The 17,307-nt window shown below is 50.4% G+C and overlaps 1 protein-coding gene across 1 annotated transcript in view; it reads left to right on the forward strand.

Annotated features, from left to right (window-relative positions):
• Positions 1-14,706: 14,706 nt before the first annotated feature.
• The window catches only part of NR2C2 (nuclear receptor subfamily 2 group C member 2), a 418,562-nt gene continuing 415,961 nt past the window's right edge, over positions 14,707-17,307 (forward strand). The window contains exon 1 of the mRNA XM_069206302.1: positions 14,707-15,038. The gene's annotated coding sequence lies outside the window, so the exon portion shown is untranslated. The remainder of the gene's footprint in view (positions 15,039-17,307) is intronic.

The raw sequence follows: 17,307 nt of genomic DNA on the forward strand, positions 1-17,307 counted from the left end.
CTTGTTTTTAATGCTTTTTCTTTTCGTCTGCAATGAATATTAGGTAGACTTGATTAAGCTGTGGACGCTGGAGATATAGGATTGGTTTTTAATCTTGAATTCCCCACTTTTGTTTCACTTCTGCCTGCATGTAAAAGCACTAAGTGACAAGCTGGCTCCTCACCGCTTGAGCTGTCAGAGTGAAACCTTGGCCTGGCGTCTGTAGCCAGGTATTGAAGCGGGGCCAGCTCGCTCGTACTTCGCTTGCTTTGATGCGGAATCCTCACAGCAACATATTATGGCTATCTGAAAACTCAGTCTGTCGCTTCGGGAGAGTGCTGCGGATCTGCGACTTTGTTATGAACTTTGTTATGCGACTTTGTTATGTTTGTAAACATGGAGTGCTGGTGGGATGTAGGGAGAGTAATATGTGCCTTGTTGTTTGGAATTGTTTCTGGTTGAATTTGCCCTGCCTTATCGCCTCATCAGAGGCACTAAACATGTACTTTGTATGGAAAAGTTTTCCCGTGTTGACTGAGATTTCATAAAAACGGTTGTTTGTTGATCGGTTTACTCTGCATTATCGGCACATCAGATGTCCCACTCCACTCACAAATAACCATTTTCTCACTTGTTAATATTTTACATGTGATTGGCTCTGTCCCCAGCCCTCTAAGCCTTTCAAGGGCATTAATATTTTTAAAACTGTTGGATTGTGCTCAGGTTTACCGGCCCTTTCATGATGCAGCCTTTTTTTTTTTGCCGGGGAGTTTAATACAGCGTAAACTCGACCCAAAGGTACTGGAATCCTTAGATAACCACCAGTTACACTACCCAACTACATATCCATTTTTGCTAGGTAGAGGGATATTGAGCTATACACAAAAGCACAGGTTGTTGAGCCCATGCCTAGGCTCAAACATGGTTCAGTAGTTCTAAAGTCCACCGCTCTGCCCATTACACCACATACATGTGTTGATTCTATTCCAGCATTATAAATGCTTGCTTCGTCCCCAGGTATATCGACCTTTCCGAGTTCACGGTGATTGTTAAAAACATTGGTGGTTATTATAACCCTGGCGGTCGGTGTTAAAGCGGCGGTAAAATCGCCAACAGGCCGGCGGAAAAAAATGGAATTATGACTGTGGCGGAAACCGCCAACATAGATAGCCACTTTAACACTCCGACCGCCACGGCGGTACAAACAAACAGCATGGCGGTCACCGCCAACAGACAGGCGGAAGACAATGTATCGCCCACAGTACCACAACCTACTAATCTGCCACCTTTTCCGGGGCAGATTAACCGCGAACAAAAACACGGCGGAAACAGGACTTCGAAGGGAAAACGCTTACCTCTACACACCCCATGAGGAATCCGGACACCATGGAACCCGAGCTCCAGATCCTACCAGCCCTTATCTTCTTGCTTCTCTACCAGGAGCACGAACGCCGGTGGCGAAGACCACGGTGAGTACTGCACCTACGACACAGGGAAGGGGGGAGGGAAAAAACAGGGACACACACATGCAACACCCCCACCCTCGACAACACACACACTAATACAGAATGATACATTACAGTTACACCCCCCAAACCCTGGGGGGAGTTTGCAAAGAGAAAAGGAAATGAGTGTAACCATTGTAATATATTAAAATCCAGTACGCAAACAATATATATATATATATATATATATAAGTCTCCACTGGTTCTGGAGGGGGCCTGGTGCCCAGAGTGCTTCATCCTGCCAAGGACTGAGGTAGTGGATGTACCTCTCCACTGGTTGTGGAGGGGGCCTTGTGCCCAGAGTGCTTAATCCTGCCAAGGACTGAGTTAGTGGATGTATCTCTCCACTGGTGCTGGAGGGGGCCTTGTGGCCAGAGTGCTTCATCCTGCCAAGGACTGAGGTAGTGGATGTTAATCTCCACTGGTTCTGGAGGGGGCCTTGTGCCCAGAGTGCTTCATCCTGCCAAGGACTGAGGTAGTGGATGTATCTCTCCACTGGTTCTGGAGGGGGCCTTGTGCCCAGAGTGCTTCATCCTGCTCATGACGGACTCTGTAGCGTCAGTGCCCCTGGTGCTCATGGGCCAGAGGTGCTTGTGGCGGCAGTGTCCTGTTCAGCAGTGCTTGTGGCAGCGGTGTCCTGTTCAGCGGTGCTTGTGGCGCAGGTGCCCTTGGCAGCGGTGCTTGTGGCGGCAGTGTCCTGTTCAGTGGTGCTTGTGGCGACGGTGTCCTTGGCAGCGGTGCCTATGGCGGCAGTGTCCTGTTCAGCAGTGCTTGTGGCGGTGGGGACCTTGGCAGCGGTGCTTGTGGCGGCAGTGTCCTGTTCAGCAGTGCTTGTGGCGGCGGGGTCCTTGGCAGTGACTCAGCTGCTGGCCTGGGCAGCTGGACTGGCGGTCCTGTCCTGGGCAGCAGGGCTGGTGCTGGCGGTCCTGTCCTGGGCAGCAGGGCTGGTGCTGGCGGTGGCCTCCTGGGCAGCGGGGATGATGGCGGTCTTCTCCGCCGTGCTGCTCTTCCCAGACTTGCTGAGTTTCTTGTGTCCCTTCCCCACCTTGGAAGGTGTCGCAGCTGACTCCACACTCCCACCTGTACCCCTGGGAGCGGCTTTGCTGGCTGGAGGCTTCCCCCTCTCCCGCCGGGCACTGGCCAACTTTTGATGCTTGACAGGTGGGGGACTGTCCGTGCTGTGGCTCTGTGCCACACTGGGTGCCCTGCTGCCCAGTGCACTCCAGATTCCGGTGACTACAGGCACCACTGGTCCCGGAGATGTTGTGGCTGAGGTGCTATGTTGGGACCTGGAGAGTAGGGCCCTAGGAGACTGACAGGGTGGGGGAGGTGAGGGAAAGAGGTCAAGGGTGGACAGGAAACGTTTCTTGGGAACACTAGGACGGGTAGCTGGAGGGGGTTTGGGAGTGGAGGAAGAGGTTGTGGTTGTAGGAGGTGTTCGTTTGGTGACTTTGGGTAAAGGTGCATGCACTGTAGGCTGTCGTGTGGTGGATGGCTGTTGGGTGGGTGTGTGGCCGCGTTTGTGTATCTTGGAGGTGGCGTCACAGACACACTGGGAGAGGACACAGGGGACGTGTGAATGGTAGTGGGGGTGGTGACTGCACGTGAACGGGGTGTGGTGGTGTCTGTGCTGGTGATGGAAGTAGTGGCTGTAGATGTAGTGCATGCAGGTGTGAGTGCAGACGAGACTGGGAGGGAGGAGGGAGACGAGGAGGAGGGGGACACAGTGGAGGCAGTGGATGTTGGTGTGTCTGCATGTGTGTGATGCTTGCGTGAGTGCCTGTGGGATGTGTGGTGCTTATGTTTGCCAGAGCTTCCCTTATGTGTTGACGTGTGTGCATGCTGGTCTGAAGGTGTGCTTGGGATAGGCTGAGGTAGAGGGGATTGGGTCTGGGTGGAGGAAGTTGGAGTGGGGAGGCTAGAGACAGGGACAATAGCTGCCATCAGTGCTGAGGCCAGAGTCTGAAAAGCTCGCTGAAGGGCCGCCTGACCAGAATGAATGCCCTCCAGGAATGCATTTGTTTGTTGCAACTGCCTTTCTACACCCTGGATGGCATTCAAAATGGTAGACTGCCCAACAGTGAGGGACCTGAGGAGGTCAATGGCCTCCTCACTGAGGGCAGCAGGGGTGACTGGGGCAGGGCCTGAGGTGCCTGGGGCGAAGGTGATGCCCACCCTCCTGGGTGAGCGGGCACGGGGCAAAGGCTGAGGGGCTGCTGGGAGGGCGGTGCTGGTAGTGGGGGTGGCGGCTGTACCTGTAGATGCAGGGGGCACAGATGTGGCCACCACCACAAGGGAACTCCCATCAGAGGACAAGTCTGTATCACTGGTGTCAGATCCTGTCCCCGCCGTGGAGCTCCCCTCACCTTCCGTCCCACTGGTGAATTCCGAGTCCGTAGTCTCGCCCTCCAGGGCCATGTGGGATGCAGCTCCCTCCTGCTCCGGTGCCATTGCTCCTCCGCCTGATGATGCTAATGCACACAGGAACAAGGAGACCACAAAAAAGGGGGGGGAGACAGAAGAAAGACATGTTGAGTGCATGCATTACCGCTACCGTTGGCGGACACGACAGACACAGAAGCCCCCTGCACTACGCCGCGCACTTGGGGTCCAATGTTCAATCCCTGGGACATGGCCTACAAGGCTGTGGCCGACATCTGCACACATGGATGTCACAGGAGCCTGACTAGGTGTAGTTGGCACTGTACACAGGTGGGGTGGGGTGCCACAGGGCCTGCCAGAACAAGGGGACCTAACTATCACACTCGCCGTGGCCTAGGGAAATCCACAGCCCACCTCCCCCACCCAGACAACTCCACTGCGCGCAAAATCAGCAGAATGAGAGTGTACTCACCCCTTTGTGGCTGCTGTGATGCCCTCAAGCGCCCATCCAACTCCGGGTACGCCACCGCCAGGATCCTGAACATCAGGGGGGTCATGGTGCGACGGGCACCCCTCCCACGTTGGGAGGCCATCCCCAGCTGGGCCTCCGCCGTCTTCTTGCTTCAGCGGCGAATGTCCTCCCATCTTTTACGGCAGTGGGTGCTCCGTCTGTGGTAGACCCCCTGGGTCCGGACTTCCTTGGCGATGGCACGCCAAATATCCTTCTTCTGGTGGGCGCTGACCTACAGGAATAGTAATGGGGAAAAGGAGATGATATAACCGTCCGCACCGTCACAGTCATTGGCCCCCTTCCCTACCCTTGCCATGTGGCACATGCACTCACCGCCGTTTCATGCACGCCTCAATCTCCCCCCCATCTTTCATCAACCCCACTCCACACAGACATAGCCCATAAAGCATGCTCCCAGTGTACTTACCTGTTTGTCTGGAGGACCGTAGAGTAGCGTGTACTGGGGAGGACCCCATCCACGAGTTTCTCCAACTCCTCCGATGTGAAGGCAGGGGCCCTTTCCCCAGACACACGAGCCATAGTCTCTTCCAGACCGAGGTCACAGCAGCACTTGCAGTGTAGGTCCTCTCCTGTCGAAGATCAGGTATCGAGTGATTGAACAGATAGAAAATGGCGGTCACGTCCGCGGCGGTGCGTACCGTCACCGCCGGCGTACATCGTCATTGGCTCCTGGGACCCATAGGGTCCCATGTTAACCAATGCAGAATTGCGCTGCGGTCTTCGACCGCCTACCGCGACGGTGTACAACGCCAGCGCAGTTACCTCACATCCCATTGCCCCACTTTACAGGTCAGGCAGCTGCCATTTCAGGGGCCCGCATGGCTTAATTTTTCACTGCGTCACACATACCTAGGCCTGGCCTCAACAGTCATACAGGCCAAATTTCGGAATATGATTTGTGTTCTGTGTAAGCTGTGGGTTCATACCTCTGAGTTGGTTGACTCTGTGCTCGCTGTTGTCCTTCATAGGCACCGTCCGCTGGGACATGTCAGGAGATGGCTGCATCCTCCGGTGTACAGACCGCTGGTGGACCTGTCGACAATGGAGGAAAGACATGTGATCATCACCTACAGGCTTGATCGTGCCACAATCCTGGAACTGTGTGCCCAGCTGGAGCCAGACCTGACGTCAGCTATCTGCCATCCCACAGGAATCCCGCCTCTAGTGCAGGTGCTGTCAGTACTCCATTTCCTTGCAAGTGGGTCATTTCAAGCAACAGTGGCCATAGCATCAGGGATGTCCCAGCCTATGTTTTCCAACGTGTTGTCCAGAGTGTTGTCTGCCCTGCAGAAACACATGTGCAGCTACATCGTTTTCCCTCAGGTGGAGGATTTGCCTACAGTGAAAGGTAACTTCTATGCCCTGGGACATATCCCCAACATCATAGGTGCCATTGATGGGACACGTGTCTTTGGTACCCCCGCAGGAGTGAACAGGTGTACAGGAACCGGAAGAGTTATCATTCCATGAATGTGCAGATGGTGTGTTTGGCAGAGCAGTACATCTCCCATGTGAATGCCAAATTCCCTGGCTCAGTGCATGACGCTTACATCCTGCAGAATAGCAGCATCCCTTATGTGATGGGTCAACTCCAGAGGCACCATGTGTGGCTATTAGGTGAGCCCCTGGAAGCAAGTTAGTGGGAATGGTTGTCTGGGTCTGGGGATATCCCTACAGGTTAGTGTGTGTCTAACAGTTGCCCTCGCCATTTGCAGGTGACTCTGGTTACCCCAACTTGTCATGGCTACAGACCCCAGTGAGGAATCCCAGGACAAGGGCAGAGTAACACTACAATGAGGCCCATGGGCGAACTCTGCGGTTTATAGAGCATTATAGAGCAGACCTTCGGCCTCCTGAAGGCCAGGTTCAGGTGTCTCCATATGACAGGTGGAACCCTATTCTACTCACCAAAGAAGGTGTGCCAGATCATCGTGGCCTGTTGTATGCTTCACAGCTTAGCTTTGCGACGATACGTACCTTTTCTGCAGGAGGATGGTCCAGATGGAGGTGTATTGGCAGCTGTGGAGCCTGTGGACAGTGAAGACGAGGAAGCAGAAGAAGAGGACATCGACAACAGGAACTCGGTTATCCTGCAATATTTCCAGTGAGACACAGGTAAGAATACAAACCTGCCTACTACATGTACTTTAACACTACTACCTCTCTACTGTCTGTCGTTTTCACCCAGTGTATGGTCACTGAGTTGTCACTTTCCCCTTACGATTTCACAGATGTGGGTCCCACTGTGTGACATCTGCTTTGTTTCCTCATGGACTAGAGCTGTGTGACATAGGTATGTTGACATTACATTTGAAAGAGCATTTTGCCACTGTAATTGCTAATACACTATTTTGAAATCACAGACAGACTCCAGATTGTTTTGTGCTTTAAGGGTGTTTATTTATGTGCTCAAGATTGTAGGGGGTTGTAAAATGGTGAGGGGTGATGGTGGAGGAATGTCCATGGCAGAGTCCAGCTATTAGTCTCACAGGTGCATTGCCCAAATGGGCATAGGAAGTGGAGCTGGGGCAGTTTGAGGATGGACAGGGTGACAAAGTGGGACAGAAGAATGACATTCAGGGTGGTCTCATTTCTTGCCGGGGGTCTTGGCATCGTTCTCTGTCTTTGTCCTGGATCTCAGGGACCGTTTGCGGGGTGGTTATCCCTCTGCAGGGGGTGGGGTGCTGGTGTGGTGGTCCTGTGGCTGTGCCTCCAGTCCACTAGCTCCGGCGGAGGTGGTGGGCAGTTCATAGTCCAGGCTAGTGTCAGGGGCCCCTTGCTGTGCCACAGTGTCCCTCCTGGTGTTGAGGACTTCCTTCAGCACCCCTACGATGGTGCCTAGGGTGGAATTGATGGATCTGAGTTCCTCCCTGAAGCCCAAATACTGTTCCTCCTGCAGGCGCTGGGTCTCCTGAAACTTGGCCAGTACCGTTGCCATCGTCTCCTGGGAATGGTGGTAGGCTCCCATGATGTTAGAGAGGGCCTCGTGGAGAGTGGGTTCCCTGGGCCTGTCCTCCCCATCACACAGTAGCCCTCCCAGTTCCCCTATGTTCCTGGGCCTCCGTCCCATGGACCGTGTGCCCACTGCCACTGCCCCCAGGTCCCTGTTGTTGTTGGGGTGGTGGGTTAGCCTGGGTTCCCTGTAGTGGTGGACACACTGCTGATTGACGTGTCCTGGGGACAGAGGTATGGGCCTGCTGGGTGGGTGCTGTGCTGGTGTTTCCAGAGGGGGGAAGCTCTGTGGTGGCCTGTGACTGTGTCAGTGGAACCGACTGTCCAGAGGTCCCCTATGGGCCGGGCATCTAAATCCAGTTGGACAGAGCTGCTGTCATCACTGTGGGCCTCTCCTGTTGGTGGTATGGACATGTGTGGACCCTCCTGTCGGGTGACGTTGGGTAGGGGTCCTGCAGGGGTATAAAAGGATATTTATTACATCTGTTTGTGCCATGGTGTGCAATGGGTGGGTGACCGTGTACCCCAGTGCTTGCATTCCTGTGTGGGTCCTTGTGTGATGGTGGTTTTGGGGGGTGCATGGGTATGTGCAGTGGCCATGCTTTGGTGATGGGTGGCCATGCTTTGTTGTTGCATACAGGGCTTGGTGCTAGGATGTGTGGTTTGTGATGTTGGGACATTTGTGAGGAGTTGGAGTAATGGGGGTGACGGTGAGGGTAGGGGTATGTGATAGCATGCAAGTAGGGTGGGGGATGTAATAGTTAAGATTTGACTTACCAGAGTCCATTCCTCCATCTACTCCTGCGAGGCCCTCAGGATGCAGAATCGCCAAGGTCTGCTCCTCCCATGTTGTTAGTTGTGGGGGAGGAGGTGGGGGTCCGCCGCCAGTCTGCTGAACCAAAAGGTGGTGGCTTGAGGCCACGGAACGCACCTTCCCCCGTAGGTCGTTCCACCTCTTCCTGATGTCATCCCTATTTCTTGGGTGCTGTCCCACTGCGTTAACCCTGTCCGCTATTCTGCACCATAGCTCCATCTTCCTAGCTATGGAGGTGTGCTGCACCTGTGATCCGAATAGCTGTGGCTCTACTCGGGCGATTTCCTCCACCATGACCCTGAGCTCCTCCTCAGAGAACCTGGGATGTCTTTGCTTTGCCATGGGGTGGTGTGGGTGATGTGTGGGGTGGTGTGTGTAGTGATAAGTGGTGTGCTATGTGAGGTGCGTGGAAGTTATGTGGGTGATGGTATTGTGTGCCTGTGGATGCTTGGTAGTTGTTTGTAGTGTCTCTCTCTGGCCTTCTCTCTGTAATTTTGTTTTAGGGGTTTGTGGGTGATGTGGGTGTGTGTTTTATATTGTAATGGGTGTGTGGGAGTGGTGTGTGTATGTGTATCAGGTGTGCATATTTTGAATTGTCCAATGTGGTGGTGTTTTGTAAATGTGTGTGTATTTTGAGCGCGGCGGTGTGTACCGCCAATGGAATACCGTGGTTGAAAGACCGCCGCGTGGATTCGTGTGTCGTGATAGTGTGGGCGTATTTCTGTTGGCGTGACGGTGGAGGTTTTGTTTTCGCCAGTTTATCACTGACCTTTGGTGTGGCGGACTTGTGTGGGTGTTTTGGCGGATTCCGAGCAGTGGGTCATAATGACCGTGGCGAAATTCCGCTGCTGCGGCGGTGTGTTGGCGGTCTTCTGCACGGCAGTAAGCGGCTTTTACCACCAATGTTGTAATGACCCCCATTGTATTTACATTGTGGTATTTATGTGCTTACTTTTATTCAGGGTTTTTTGTGATTACTTCTGGACCGGTCTATCCTGCAATATGGCTTCACTCTACCCACATACAATATACACCACTGAACATCACTCTACACTACATAAATCAACATCACACGAGGCAGACATTAAAAAAAAGTTTATTAACACAAACAATTGCCACTTACTATACACACAACTACTGTAGAGGAGCGAAAACAAAAATAGAAACTCTCACAAAGACGCAATCTATTGGCTTTGCCAATGCTTGTTTCAATTTCACTTTGAGCTGCTGGGGAAGAGCTTCCCCAGTAAATCAAGGAATTTCAATTTTAGTACGTAATGACGATTGGCGCACATGGTGTGCTGACATCATTACATTAAAAGTGAAAGTGACATGAGCCAATCAGCTCATTTAATTTTCACTACTGAATTGGTGCTCTCGGGCCTGAGATACACCTCTGAGCACCGACTCAGCCAGGGGAGGTATAATTGAAAAGGGTAGAATCTCCTCTTTCCAATGGTATGCTTCCCAGTGGATCCCTGCTTTCAGGAGGGTGAACCCTAAGCAAGAATCCACCCACTAGCCACCAGGGACTATTTTTGAGGAGGGCTGCCCTCTAGCAATGGGCTAGTGCTTCCCCTCAATCTGCCAAAGTACTTCTGCCCCTCCCTAGGGGTAGATGGGAGGTTATTACCTCATATCTGCCCCGTACGAAGGGACAGAAAGGCCATTAGATAGCAAGGATTGTTTCTTGTGCACAAATAGGTGGGCACAGCCCACCCAGGCTTCAGGACTACCCCCAAACTCCCAAAATTCATCATCAGTAGACTTTATGCCCTCCCTTTGGGGCAGATGAGAGATATTTTCCTCCAATCTGCCTCTGCCGGGGCAGAAAGCCCACTAGACCCCAAGGAGTAGTTTTGGTGGGGGGAAACGACCCCTCTGACAATGGGCTTGTGCCTTCCCCTCCCCATCTACCCTAGATTTTCTGGCCCTTCCTGGAGGCAGATAGAAGGTAATCTCCAATCTGTCCCCAGGAAGGCCTTTGTGTGCAGAAACTGGCGGGGGCAGTCGTCCCAGTCATCAGGACTGCCCCTCAAATCATATGCAAGACTTTCTGCACCTTCCTGGGGACATAAAGGAGGTCTTTACTTTCACTCCGCCCCAAGCCCACTAGACACCAGAGTTTTTTTATTCCCATCGGTGGTGGGGACAGCCTGCCCAGACCTCAGGCGGAGCCCCCATCCCATCTTCAAAATTATCTCAACAATCTTTCTGCCCTCCGCCCCAAACCCCCACAGGGGTAGATAGGTTTTTACTTCCAATCTGTCCCCTGGGGGCAGAAATCTCACTAGACACCCAGGAGTTGTACCTGCAACATAAAAAGGGGGTTTTGAGGGCGTTTAGCCACAATTTGCCCTTGAAAAACTGTTGGGCCCATCCTGGACTATAGGCTAGGCATGGTTCGTGGGTGAGCCTCCCACGCCCCTTTTTAGGGTTGAACCTGCGCTAGCATGACGCTGTAGTAGTTAGAAAAGGGCTCGGTGCCCCATCCATATCACGTTGGTGTCTTTCATTGGTTCATGGGCTTGCCTTTTAAAATCTGCTTGCCGTCATTAGTGGAAGGCATGCATACGGCATGCCTTTTCTGGTGGTTAGCCCTCCTCAAGCGCAGCGACCAAGTACTGAAAACAAACAAGGCTCGCTGTTTGCAGTCCAGTTTGTGGACTACTTTTTCTCTTTTTTAGCAGCGCAATCTCGCTGGGCAGAAGTTGAGCGCTTTGCATGACATCGACCCTGTTACATAGTTAATTGCACTTTTGCCAATTACGTAGATAATTGCACTTTTGCCGATAGGTTTCACTACGAGTGAACTATAGCAGCGCGATCATGCTCTTTTTTCCATTTAATGAGGCAAGAAACGTCCGGTTGGGAGTTTACAACTGCTAATAGCTCTAACTCGGAGAAATGCGAGACCCGTTGCATTGCAAATGCTTGTTGATTTTTGGGGCCTATCTTTCCCCTGTTGTTTAGAGGCCTTTCTGTCCTCTAGGGCAGATGTTGGGTAAACACCTTCAATCCACCCCAGGGGTAGAAAGACTGATGCACTTGTTCTGGATTAGGAGTGTGGTGTAATGCCTAGGTATACTGTCCACCCTCTTTTTTGGGCCTATTTTGTGCCTTGTGGGTAGCAAGGAGGAGCCCCAATATTGTCTATTTCTATGCTAAATGGCTGCATTTTTAGGGCTCAGATCAGCTTCGACCTGGTGGAAACCTACAAAACCAAGACATTTCTGAAAACTAGGCACCTGAGGCAGTCCGCGATGGTGAGTCTTGCGTGGATTCCATTATATTTTATTACTCACAATTCCCTACAAATCTCAGACTTTGACTAAAATTGTACATTTCCCTGCATTCTTTGATGTAAACTTCCGGAAACCATAGGTTTTCACAAAATCACTACCACCAAGCGTTATCCCACCTGTTCTGATAAAAACGGTACCCAAACTTGGGCGGCTGGGCCTGTTGCCCCCAACTGGCACATTTAAAACCGGGGTCAATAAGTTGTTCTGCAAGACTCCCAGTGACTTTCATTTGATATGGAGTCATATGGCTCAGATTCCGAACTTACAGAAAAAGTCAAGGTTTCATACCTCAATCCAGTTTATTCAAAACAGACATTTTGAAAAATGCCTTCTGACTCTTATGCTAGTATTCGTACCCACAAATGTTCAAATAGCCACTGCTCCTAAACTCCGTAGCTGGAGTCCATTTCAGAAATCCATAGTTTTCCTTAATATTTATTTTTCACTCTTTATATTTTACCATATGAATTGCTCGATGCAGGGGTACACAATGAATAGCCATTGTTTGGTGCAGTTCAGTTTTCGGCTCTTGCAAACAGTGAAATAATACCTGAAAGTTCCTGAAATACCTGAAAGCATTAGCTTGTATCACAAAATACAATCCCAAATATCCCCTTTTAAAGACACAATCTGTCTTTCTACCCCCAGCAAATGGAGGAGAAGATTCATCTGAAGCAAAGAAGAAAGTGGACAACATACTGGCCAAAGTTTGCTTTTAGAACCTGAGAAAAGTTATGTTGTTTTGTATATTGGGCTAAATACCCAACAAGGTATCCAGGTGCTTGGGCAAGATGTAGGTGTGTGGTCCCAAGGTGATTATATAAAAAGCCAGGTCTTCAGCTTCTTGCATCACTCAAGAAGTGAAGAGGAGGCTCCGATTTGAGAGAGGTCGTTCCATGTGGTGCAATGTAGGAGAATGAGCAACCTCCAGTTTTGCTTTTGGTGATGCAGGGAGTGTGTGCGAGTGAATGAGGTAGAACATAGGTGTCTGGTGGGTTGATAAAGTGGATGCGGTTGTTCAGGTATTCTGATCCTGTGTTGTGTAGGGCTTTGTATGTATGCCTGAGAAGTGTGACTTGGTTGCACTTCTGCATGGGAACCTAGTGAAGCTTCCTGGGGTGTGGTGTGATGTGATGGTGTGGCGTGGGAGGTCGAGTAAGAGTCTTGTGGCTGTGTTTTGGATGGACTGGAGTATGTGTAGGAGTTTTTTTGGGTCATTCCAGAGTAGAGTGTTACCGTATTCCAGCCTGCTGGTGAGGAGAGTTTGTATGACAGTCCATCTGGTTTGCTGATGCAACCATTCGAAGATATTTTGCAGCATGCATAGAAAGTGGAAGCAGGAGGTGCACACTACATTGACTTGAGCCATCATGTTGAGTTTGTTGTCTAGGTTCATCCACTGATTTCTTGCGTGGTCTGTGGGAGTTGGTCCTAGCGCCAACGACCAGCAGGTGAAATCCCATAGGGAATTCTTGCTGCTGAAGACAAGTACTTCCATCTTGTTGGAGTTGAGCATCATGCAGTTGGTTCACATCCAGTCTGTCACGCAAGTTGTATATGGTTGTGTTTATTTTATCTGTCAGGGAGAGAATACGTTGAGCATCATAGGCGATGACAGCGATGTCTTGTGATGTTGGCAAGCAGTGCTATGTACAAGTTAAAAAGAGTGGGGCTGAGGGACAATCCCTGAGGGACATCCCATATCAGTTTGTTGGTCTCTGATGAGAAGGGTGGCAGCCTGATCCTTTGGATATTTCCTGTGAGGAACAGATGAGAGTGGATCTTGTGGAGTTTTCTGATGAGGGCATTGTGGGAGACAGTGTTGAAAGCTGCAGAGAGGTCGAGGATGAGGAGGGCTGCCGTTTCTCTTCAGTCGAAGATGTTTTGAATGTCATTGGTGGCCACAACTGCTGTTTCGGTGCTGTGGTTCTTTCTGAATCCTGATTGTGTGTTATTTAGAAGATTGTGAAGTTTGAGGGGCGTTGTGAGTTGCCCATTGATGGCCTTCTCAATCACCCTGGCTGGATAAGGGAGAAGGATGAGAAGCCACTCAGTTGATTCGGGTTGGCTTCTTGAAGAGGGAGTTGATTTCTGAAAGCTTCTATTCATCCGGGAAAGTGGGGGACGTGATGGAGGTATGGTTGATGTGGGTCAAGGTGACACCAACTAGTGATGTACTCAGGTTGTAGATGTGGTGGGGACATGGGTCACACAAATTATTGCAATGGATATCTTTTTGCATATAAAATCTGGTAAAAGAAGATTTTTCCAAGTCCTTCAGGACTATGCATGGACATGTTCGAGGAGGGGAGAAGTCTTGTGTGAGCCAAAGAGCCAGATTCGAAGTAATGAAGACCACCGGTAAGTAATAGGTTAATTTCATGCATGCAAATTGAAAGTCTACAAAAATGTTTAGATATGCATCTGAGAATGCAGAACAGACTTGCAAATTACAGGTGAGTTGACAGCAATTGATCACATAAGTGATCGAGACGTGAAAAAAGACGCTAGAAACACAAAAGATCTTGCAGGAGAAACCATAAAAGTCTAAATATCCAGCTACTTTATTATAGCTTCCAACATGTGATCCTAGATCATACATGCAAATAGACCTGATTCAGGCTGTAGACTCACGATTTGTAAAGCCACAAATAGGTCAATTGTGGCTCTCCTGTCTGAAATCGTTTCTACTTCAAAATAAGTCAATAGGGGAAATTCTCTGGATTATTGTTTTAAAATATCCCACTTTCCTCTTCTAAAATATTGGCATGTATGTTACATGGGCAAAGGGGTGCAGCAGCTATCATCTCCTATAGTATATCCTAGGGCCGGCTCCCACATCTTCGTTGGGTTGAAAAGCCCACAATGCGCTATAGCCGTCGAACTCCTCCTCCCACAGCCCGGACGTTTACACGAGTTTCCAGCTCACCGTAGTACGTTCAGTGAAATAAAGCCCCTTCAATGGGGCCTGTACGTTATACGGAGTCACCGTGTAACACACGAGGTAGAGTATCAGCTGCCACGTCCAATAAATAGAAAAAACATATAACTATAAGGTATGGTAAACAGAACAGCCATAGTTAAACATCCCGACTACGCCTTCGGCGGCGACTTCTTCAAACAAATTTGAAACATAAAGTTGCTCGGTCCTTAGCCATTGGACCTACAACAGACGGCTGCGGGGAAGGCATTCTAAACACAAAACGGCAGAAATATAACCGAACCGCCCAATAACCTGCCTCTGCCGTGACGTCACCCGCCCAGCATGCGTCTGTCTATGTGCGCGAGGAAGGAGAAGAGGAGAAAAAAAAAAAAAAAGACAGCGCGACGCGAGGGAGGAAGAAGAAAAACACTCCCAGCGCGCGGCAGTAGCGGACGGGGTCACGAACTATGACCTTTCACAGAAAAACAATAACAAATGCAATTTTCATAATCTTCGAAAGCAACTTATTTTAAATGAAAAATTATATACGTTGTGACAGCCACGTGACAAAATGGAAAATTAGAGCACCGTCGGGTTGGAAAAAAAAAATCCACGGCGAATACAAATCGTCATACTTTTCCGAGAGGTAAGTGTTACGGCGCCTGCAGCTATAATATATATCTCCCTTGCACGTTTACGCCCAGTGTCGTTTTTGGCGTTTATTGAACATACTGCGTAATTTTTTTTAACCGCGCTCGATACCTGGGCGGCTCGCGAACTAATGCATCTGTTAACGGTTCGTAACGGTCATTTGTTATCCTGGACATTCAATGAAATGGAGGCTGAAGGGGGCGTTTGTTTCTTTTTGATTTTGAACTCGACCCTTTTACCTTTGCCACCGGGGGTGAAGGGGGAAGAGAGGCGGCGGCTGCAGGATGTTGGAACGCTTGAGGAAGAAGTAGTCTCTTGCGCGCTTGCTCGACACTTTAGGGCTGTCGATTAGCAAGGCTGCTTCAATTTGGAAAGGAGTTTGTTATCTTTTATTCGTGCAAAGCTGTGCTCCAATGGCTGCCGGTGTGCTTGGCAGCCGGCCAGTACGGCCATATTTTTTTCCTCAGTATTTTTTCCGCTTCCAGGCTGACTGTAGCTCTTATCTGTATGTGACGCAGGCTGTCACAGCGCGTCCAATGCGGGACGAGAGGCGGGGTTTGTAAACCTTATCCATAAAGCTGTTGGTTGTAAATAGATGAGTGACTTTGGCTGGAGGCGGGCTGGAAGCAGTTAAAGGCCCTAGAAGCAATGAGGTTGAGATAGCTGATTGTGAACAGTTTTTTTTTTTTTAATGTGTGATAGACTGGCTTAGGCGCAAACGAATTGTTTAACTGCAGAAAGGGAGTTATCTGGCGTTGTTATTTGGAGTTGTGTAGAGACCAACAGGCGGTAACAAGCAGTGGCAAAGCCAACAGTTTTGCTTATGTGAGAGCACAAGAGGCCATGGAGTTCAGGCCAGAAAGACATAGGCAGCAAGATGACCTCATAGGGTAGACAGGTGGGTCAGGGAGAGCAGAATGGACCACAGAGGGCAGGCTGGGGAGAGGCAAGGGCGGACTTGGACACAGAGGGCAGGCTGGAGGGGCATTCAGTAAATCAATCAGGATTTACAAAGTATGGCAAATCACCTATGAGGGTCTCAAGGCCCTGGCGTTCCTAGCTGCTTCGTGGTGCTGTGTTCATCTGAAAAACCATGTCTTGAGACCTTTTCCGAATTCTTGGAGCACTGCAGTGTTCCTGAGATGCAGTGGAAGGTCATTCCAGGCTTTGGCTGCCATTTGCGAGAAGGAGCAACCTCCGCTGTTGGATCAGCGGATCTGGAGGGTGTCTGTGAGGAAAAGGAAGGCAGATCGCAGATGTCTGGTCAGTTAGTAGAAGGCTATTTGTTAATGTATGCTGGTCTTTCGTTGTGCAGGGCTTTGTATGTGTGGATCAGCATCTTGAACCGGCATCTGTTCTGGATCAGGAGCCAGTGGAGCTTCTTGAGACAGGGTGTTGTGAGTCCGTCTGGTAAGGTCAAGGATGAGTCTTGCTGCTGAGTTTCGTATTGTCTCTAGTCTCTTCAAGATGATGCTGAGGTTGCAGGCGTGGTTTGTCGTGGTGGGGGAAGGGCCACGTTCATGAGGTGTTGTTCCCAAAGATGAGGACTTCAGACTTGTCCATCTTGAGCTTGAGACAGTTGTCCTTTATATAGTTGGTGACGTTCACCATACATCTGGAAGTTGGTACTGGTGATGGAGGGATCGTCTAACAGCAAGAGGATGAGTTGGGTGTTGTCGGCATAGCAGATGATGTCAAGTCCATGTGATCTAACTGTTTTGGGATGGATCATTTACGTGTTGACGAGGCTGAGGCTGAGGGCCGATCCTTGTTGGATGCGCAGATGATCACCTTGGGTCTGAGGTGAATGGTGGGAGACAGATGTTCTGGGCTCTTCTGCTGAGATAAGAGTTGATCCATTTTAGGACATCTCCCTGGATTCCGATTTGGTGGAATCTGTTGATCAAGATGTGGTGGGAGATGGTGTAGGCAGCTGCTGATAGGTCCAGGAGGATGAAGGCTGCTGTTTCACCATGGTCTAGGAGGGCCCTGATGTCGTCGGTGGCTGCGATCAGGGCTGTCTCGGTGCTGTGGTTGGCTCAGAATCCAGATTGAGAGGGGTCCAGGAGGTTCCAGTGTTCCAAGTGTTTGGTGAGTTGCTTGTTGATTGCATTGTTGAGAATCTTCTCCAGAAAAGGAAGCAGGGAGATGGGCCGGTAGTTCTTCGGATCTGCAGGATAAGCTTATGGTTTCTTCAGGAGAGGCCTCATTTCAGCGTGTTCCCGGTCTTCAGGGAAGGAGGCTGTGGTGATATCGGCTTTTAG

The sequence above is a fragment of the Pleurodeles waltl genome, chromosome 9 (assembly GCF_031143425.1).
Source record: "Pleurodeles waltl isolate 20211129_DDA chromosome 9, aPleWal1.hap1.20221129, whole genome shotgun sequence".
In the NCBI taxonomy this organism is placed as follows: Eukaryota; Metazoa; Chordata; class Amphibia; order Caudata; family Salamandridae; genus Pleurodeles; species Pleurodeles waltl.